This window comes from Aethalodelphis obliquidens, unplaced genomic scaffold (assembly GCF_003676395.1).
Source record: "Aethalodelphis obliquidens isolate GAN/ISIS:26980383/991018 unplaced genomic scaffold, ASM367639v1 scaffold58, whole genome shotgun sequence".
NCBI lineage: Eukaryota > Metazoa > Chordata > Mammalia > Artiodactyla > Delphinidae > Aethalodelphis > Aethalodelphis obliquidens.
Window position 1 is genome coordinate 3,286,671 of NW_020838002.1, and position 7,933 is coordinate 3,294,603.

The following is a 7,933-nucleotide window of genomic DNA, read 5'->3' on the forward strand; positions in this document are numbered from 1 at the left end:
ACAAAGCAACGAGCTGATCTCCCTGTACTATGCGGCTGCTTCCCACTAGCTATCTACCTTACGTTGTTTGGTAGTGTATATATGTCTAGGCCTCTCTCTTGCTTTGTCACAGCTTACCCTTCTCCCTCCCCATATCCTCAAGTCCATTCTCTAGTATGTCTGTGTCTTTATTCCTGTCTTACCCCTAGGTTCTTCATGACATTTTTTTTCTTAAATTCCATATATATATATATGTTAGCATATGGTATTTGTCTTTCTCTTTCTGACTTACTTCACTCTGTATGACAGACTCTAGGTCCATCCACCTCATTACAAATAGCTCAAATTCGTTTCTTTTTATGGCTGAGTAATATTCCATTGTATATATGTGCCACATCTTTATCCATTCATCTGATGATGGACACTTAGTTTGTTTCCACCTCCGGGCTATTGTAAATAGAGCTGCAATGAACATTTTGGTACATGACTCTTTTTGAATTATGGTTTTATCAGGGTATATGCCCAGTAATGGGATTGCTGTGTCATAAGGTAGTTCTATTTTTAGTCTTTTAAGGAACCTCCATACTGTTCTCCATAGTGGCTGTACCAATTCACATTCCCACCAACAGTGCAAGAGTGTTCCCTTTTCTCCACATCTCTCCAGAATTTATTGTTTCTAGATTTTTTGATGATGGCCATTCTGACTGGTGTGAGATGATATCTCATTGTAGTTTTGATTTGCATTTCTCTAGTGATTAATGATGTTGAGCATTCTTTCATGTGTTTGTTGGAAGTCTGTATATCTTCTTTTGAGAAATGTCTATTTAGGTCTTCTACCCATTTTTGGATCGGGTTGTTTGTTTTTTTTGTTATTGAGCTGCATGAGTTGCCTGTAAATTTTGGAGATTAATCCTTTGTCAGTTGCTTCCTTTGCAAATATTTTCTGCCATTCCGAGGGTTGTCTTTTGGTCTTGTTTATGGTTTCCTTTGCTGTGAAAAAGCTTTGAAGTTTCATTAGGTCTCATTTGTTTATTTTTGTTTTTATTTCCATTTCTCTAGGAGGTGGGTCAAAAAGGATCTTGCTGTGATTTATGTCATAGAATGTTCTGCCTATGTTTTCCTCTAAGAGTTTGATCATTTCTGGCCTTACATTTAGGTCTTTAATACATTTTGAGTTTATTTTTGTGTATGGTGTTAGGGAGTGATCTAATCTCATACTTTTACATGTACCTGTCCAGTTTTCCCAGCACCACTTATTGAAAAGGCTATCCTTTCTCCACTGTACATTCCTGCCTCCTTTATCAAAGACAAGGTGACCATATGTGCATGGGTTTATCTCTGGGCTTTCTATCTTGTTCCATTGATCTATCTTTCTGTTTTTGTGCCAGTACCATACTGTCTTGATTACTGTAGCTTTGTAGTATAGTCTGAAGTTAGGAAGCCTGATTCCTCCAGGTCCGTTTTTCATTGTCAAGATTGCTTTAAGCCATCTTGACTCTTAAAAGCCCATGTATTACTTGACCTTCAAGCAAATGTGAATACAAGGGCTCAGAGAAGGTAAGTCAATTCTAGATAATTTTGAATATAAAATCAAAAGCTCTCTTTTCACTGTAGAATGTAATTCCATAGATAGCACAAAATAAACCTATGATAACTTTATTTACATTACCAATTACATATTTTACATTTACAGCACACTCTATAATAAATATTAATTAATATAGCACCAAGCTATGATATAAAAACTAAAGAAAGGCAAAATAAAAATTCAAATTTAGTGGAATTAAGCAGGTGATGCTTTCAGCAGAAAGGGAATTTTTACCCAGAAAGAAGGAAGTGAAAATGAGAAAAGGACATTCTAGGTAATTTATTTTCATGTTACATTGGAGAGCATTAGAGAAGCTTCCTAAAATGGAGAGATGGAAGCTATTTCATGTATTACAGTAATGTTTCTTCATAGACTCTTCAATGGATCTTGAAGAAATTGAAAATTGTCTTAGAGAAGATCTTATTTATCAGAATTAATAAACCCCCCCATAGGTAGCTTTACCTTATTTAACTTAAAACTTCCCTAAGTGACAGGAGAATTCTTTAAGATCTTCTAACACATGTAAGCAATATATTCTTCTAAGAAGAGGTGAGGTTGTGCCATTCTTATTGCCTTTAAGGAAAATAAAAATAAAAAAAAAATCTGTACAAAGTTAAATTGAAGTTAATTTACTCCAATGAAGACTTCAAATTTCACCTGGAAATAGAAACATTAAATTTTATAAAGTGCTTTCTACATTGATTATATTTCATTTATGAATTGGGGCACAGGAGTCTGCAGGCAGAGCGTGCTCAGATAAAGAACACTATTTGGACATTTATTTGATTACATTCCTCATTCTGTACATTCTCACATTCTGACTAATCTTAATGTCAACCACACTTTCTCCCACTTATAATCCATTTCTTTCTAAAAACACTTTTCTTCTGTCTATGAACTTGTATCTCCTTAGATCTACTCAAATTGATCTCAGAGAAACAGCAGTGAGTGGTCCTGAAGAGAGATCTTAGTTCCCTGCCCAGGAATTGAACTGGGGTAACCTTATTCATTTCATTCCTGGATGAAAACCAGGAATACTAGCTGCTAGACCACCAGGGGCTAGAGGCTAGAGGCAAAATGGCCCTGGCTGTTTCCCCCACTTGAAAGCAAGAATGTTTCAAGGAGGTAAAAACTGTAAAAACAGGTACAAAGTTTATTATTAGAGACACAGAACAAAGTATGGGAGAGCACACAGAGAAAAAGTTTATTTTTTTAAGTCAGAAGCTAGGCAGAAATACACACTGGGAGAGTAGTGTGGGCATCCTGAATGAGGAGCACAGTAAGGATGTGATTTAAAGCACTTATATAGGACAGCCCTTCCGGGTCTTGGTTTACCTTTGGCCAATTATCTTGTTTCTTCTTCCACACATGACTGGTCCCAGGACCCTCTCCAACACACGTGTGCAACTTTTTGCTAAGATGTATCATACTTCAGAGGCCTGTGGGTGCATATCCACACTTACTATGGGGTGGTGCCCCCTCCCTTTTTGACCGCCAAGGAGCCTTCCTGTGTATGCAGACAGAGAAGTTTCCCTTGATCTCAGGAGTGGTCATCTTACCTCTTTACCTCAGCAGAGTTCAGCTTCTGCCACTAGCTTTGTCCTTGGAGTGTCCAGGTGAGAACAAAGCTTAAATTTTGCTCCACTTGACAAACACCAGCTGTCCAGCCCAGGGGCCCATCTATCTCCTACCTCAAAATTTCCAGTTTATCGTGGTTTAACCTTCCAGTCCTTCCATCCTGAACTGTAGTTCCCTATAGAGCTTCTCTAGAGGCAGTAGACTTCTGTTCTTGCTATTTCCCCAGCTTGGTTCTTCATATTTTCTTGTCTTTACTGAACCAATTGTATTGAGAGATTACCAAAGAAATGGAAGCCATGTTCTGTGTCTGTATTGGGTGATGATACAGAAAATGCTGAGTTGGGCTTGGCTGCAGAGAATTTTATGTTAATAAGCAGAAAGTAACAGAGAAAAGAAGTTTTTGGCAGAAGTTGAGGTAATATCTTGATCCAAAAGGATCATCCCAAAGGCCTAGGAAGAGAGTGATAATCATAATACAAAGCCAAGTGATGAAAATCAGAACACCAGATTAAAGCAAGAATATTCTGTTCATCCATTCATTCCACTTACCATGTGCCAGACACTGTTCAGGGAATCTTGCAGATCATTTTTAGAATTCTGCCTACCACACCTCAGTACCTTAATAATATCCAGCAGATTGAAGGCACTCTGAACTAGATCCTGTGCCGCCTTAACTAAAAATCTCATAATGTCTTCCCATTGACACATGGTATAGTTTATGGACAAATGATTCAAAATAAAGAATGGAAAGTAGAACGTGAAGAAAATTCTTACCAAAAGAAAATGACTTTTTAATGACTGCTCAGAGCTGTAGCTCTTTAGAGAGGCTGGTCACAGTTGTGGTTTAAGTGCAGAAGATGCTGTATATGGCTTCTTGCAAGCTGAACAACACTGAAAACCTTAATGTAGAAGCATTTTGTAAATAAATGCTATACAAATGAAAGATATTAACATGCAGAACAAGACAATTTTCTTGTGCCTTCTGATTTTTCTTATTGTTCCCTATTGATAGCATTTATTGTTCACTCCATGATGAATATATGTCACAATGTGGCTGCTTAGAAAGCCATTAGAATGCTGACAGTCTTGGGCAAGCTTTCAGTCTAGTTTGTATGTCATTCTCTGAATCTCTGATACAAATAGAATTTTAAAATTCAGGACCACATTTGTTTTCATTCATTTATTTTATTTTTTCAAATGTTAACAGGATATTCCTTCTAACAGCCTTGCCAAATTATTCTCTCAAGCTCCAGATTGCATTCTCAATATTGAACTCATGGAGTTATGTTTTTCTACTCCTCTTCCTGTTTAAGAGATTTAGCCTTGTCAACCTTTCCATCAAGTGGCAACTCAAGGGTCGGAAGGTAGAGAATGAGCCTTCTCAGCAAGGCTTAATAATAAGGATAGGAAAATTAAGACTCTTTCAACCTTAGCAAAAGTAATTATCTCATAAATTTAATTGGTATATGCAATCAGTATAAATTATTCTAAACAAAATATCCCCTCCACCTTTACAATAGGGATTTTGGCAGGAAATACTTATAACAGTTTATATTATTTGGTTGACATAAGTCCAGTCTTACACTAGACATCCAGGAGTTTTAAAATTTTGATATTTTATCATTGTGTGAGAACTGACTCTGCGTTGGACAGATGTTCTGTAATACTTCCAGGAGACAAAAAATCTTATTTGAATCTTCAACTACAGTTTTTAGCATATTGACCTGCTTCTCTCCACATTTTTTACAATCTATAATTTGTTTATCAGTTTTATTTTATGTATATCTTGAGCTTTACCAAATTCACTTAGAGATAAGCATGAAAATTTTTATAAATAAATAATATAGTAATTCTTAGACTTTGCATAAATTTCTCGTGTATGAACTGAAAAGCAGATGTAGGGGGAAAACTTCTCAAAACATAATCCATAATAAATTCTAACAAACAAAAATATTTCTTAGGAATTTTTATTAGAAAATCTTGCATACATTTACCATGTTTGAGTGTACCTTTACAGGGTTCATTTGTATACATGTTAATTTTAGTGTACACTTTATTCTTAATGAATGAATCTTGTCTCATAACTGAAGAAAGAAGGAATTATCATGAAGGTTAGTGTCTAAGAAAATGTTTCATAACCAAAGAAAATATTTCAGTACATTAGATGTTTCTAGGAAATGAATAGTCAAAAGAATAAAAAACATAAAATTGTTTATTTAAAAGAAAACATTTTTTAATTGTTCTTTGAGTGTTAGTCAATCACAATATGGTGTTATCTACAGTCACTGGACTTTGTTTGTTTGGAGGTGAGGGTTACATTCACTGTTAACTGATTTGTTCATATGTATTTTATTTCTTTATCAACACAAATTTCCCATAAATAGTTTAAAACACTTGTTTATGTGAATATTTTCCAAAGTTCAAAGAAAATTCTTAACTTGAAAAAATTTTATTTAGATAATTCATTCTTAATTATTCTTGCCAACTTAGTCAATGTATACACTGATCAATGAATCAGTGTTAATCCCTTAACATTATTTTCTATTTCTATGTTCTTAGTGCCTCTTCTCTGATTTCACAACTACTTATCAAAACAAACAGCTTATCCTGTTTCACTGCTCTCAACATCTTTCATAATTGCCTTGTGATGTTTAAAGTTGCAGATAATTCACATATGAAATATACTGTCTTTAATCTATCCCATTTCCTCAAATTCTCTGCTTTCAATGAAACCTGAAATCTAATTTAAAGCAAAGTTCAAAATAAGATCTGTATAACGTCCATGGCAGTATTTTCACTTTGAAGATTTATGGCATGCTACAGCCTAGCTTTTTTAACAGGAATGAAAAAAGTAAACATCAAAAAGAGGGGATTCTAGCTCAAAGTAATTTGAGAACTCATAAGAAATCACTTGTTGGCTTTAAATTAATCCATTCATTCCAGTCTTGACTAATTGCTTTTCAGAATAGTGAATTTCAAGGTACAATTTCATGGCCACTATCATTATTCTTGGAAAACAATGGAAATGTGAATGATATTATGACCAAAGACAGATACACAATTCCATTTCCAAAATGGCAGATTCTGGAAAGTTATGTGCTATTTTTAATAAATTTGAGAACTTATTGTTAAAGTAATGGGCAATGACCATGTAGGATAAAAAATGAGGATAATTGAGAATCAACATGAGTTCCCTGGGAGGAAATTAATCCAAAGTAACATAATGTTGCTCTACCAGCAGCATCCTATGGCAGGATGTCTCCCTGGAAGTTCTCCGCTCCCAGGCATGGGTCCCTGGCCTTCCTGCCTCAGAAGCACTCAGCAGCTGGCACTGTGGGAAGGTGAAGAGCTTCCCCAATGATCATTCTTCCAAGCCTGTACACCTCACAGCCTTCCTCAGCTACAAGACCGGCATGACCCACATGGTGAGGGAGGTCGATAGGCCAGGGTGCAAGGTGAACAAGAAGGAAGTTGTGGAGGCTGTGACCATTGTGGAGCTGCTGCCTGTGGTACTGTGGGCATTGTAGGCTATGTGGAAACACCTCAAGGCCTCCAGACCTTTAAGACCATCTTTGCTGAGCATTTCAGCAATGAATGCAAAAGGCATTTCTATAAAAACTGGCATAAATGTAAGACAAAAGCCTTTACCAAATGATGCAAGAAGTGGCAGAACGTAACGGCAAGAAGCAGCTGGAGAAGGACTTCAGCAGCATGAAGAAGTACTACCAGGTCATCTGTGTCATTGCCCACACCAAGAGGCACCAGCTTCCTATACACCAGAAGAAGGTCCACCTCATGGAGATCCAGGTGAACAGAGGCACTATGGCAAAAAAACTGGACTGGGCTGGTGAGAGGCTTTAGTGGCATGTCCCTATGATTCAAGTGTTTGGGCAGGATAAGATGATTGCTTTCATTGGGGTGACCAAGGGCAAAGGCTACATAGGGGTCACCCGCCATTGGCACACCATGAAGCTGCCCCATAAGACCCAACAAAGGCTGCATAAAGTTGCCTGTATCCCAATACATGTTACTTTATGCAGCCCTTGGTAGGCTGCACGGGTGGCCTTCTCTGTGGCTCAGGCTAGGCAGGAAGACTACCATCACCACATTGAGATCAACAAGAAGATCTACAAGATCGGCCAGGGCTACCTCATCAAGGACAGAAAACTGATCAAGAAAAATGTCTCTACTGATTAGGATCTGTCTGACAAGAGCATCAAACCTCTGTGTGGCTTTGTCCACTACGCTGAAGTGACCAATGGCTTTGTCATGCTCAAAGGCTGCATGGTAGGAACCAAGAAGCAAGTGCTCACCCTGCATGAGTCCTTTCTGGTGCAGACCAAATGGCAGGCCCTGAAGAAGATTGACTTCAGGTTTATTGACACCACCTCCAAATTTGGCCATGGTTGCTTCCAGACTGTGGAGGAGAAGAAAGTATTCATGGGACCCCTTAAGAAGGACAGAATTGCAAAGGAAGAAGGGGCCTAATGTCAGAACAGATTGCACAGCTGATAGAATCTCAATAAAATTTTTTCCAGTCGGGGGGGGAAGTTACATAATGTTTTTTCTCTGATAAATTTTTAATGTTACTGATCAGCAAATCACTGCCAAGATGATGTATTAATTTCAACAAAGAAAAGTATCACATAATACCCTTAGAAATAAAGTAATAAATATTAACTTTAATAGCACTCATTTTAATTAATTAATTAATTAATTGATTTTGGCTGCGTTGAGTCCCAGTTGCAGCATGTGGGATCTTTCACTCTTTTTAAATTTATTTATTTA

The 7,933-nt window shown here is 37.0% G+C and overlaps 1 pseudogene; it reads left to right on the forward strand.

The window, feature by feature from the left end:
- Nucleotides 1-6,400: 6,400 nt before the first annotated feature.
- LOC113609724 (60S ribosomal protein L3 pseudogene) lies at nt 6,401-7,684 on the forward strand (annotated as a pseudogene).
- Nucleotides 7,685-7,933: the final 249 nt, after the last annotated feature.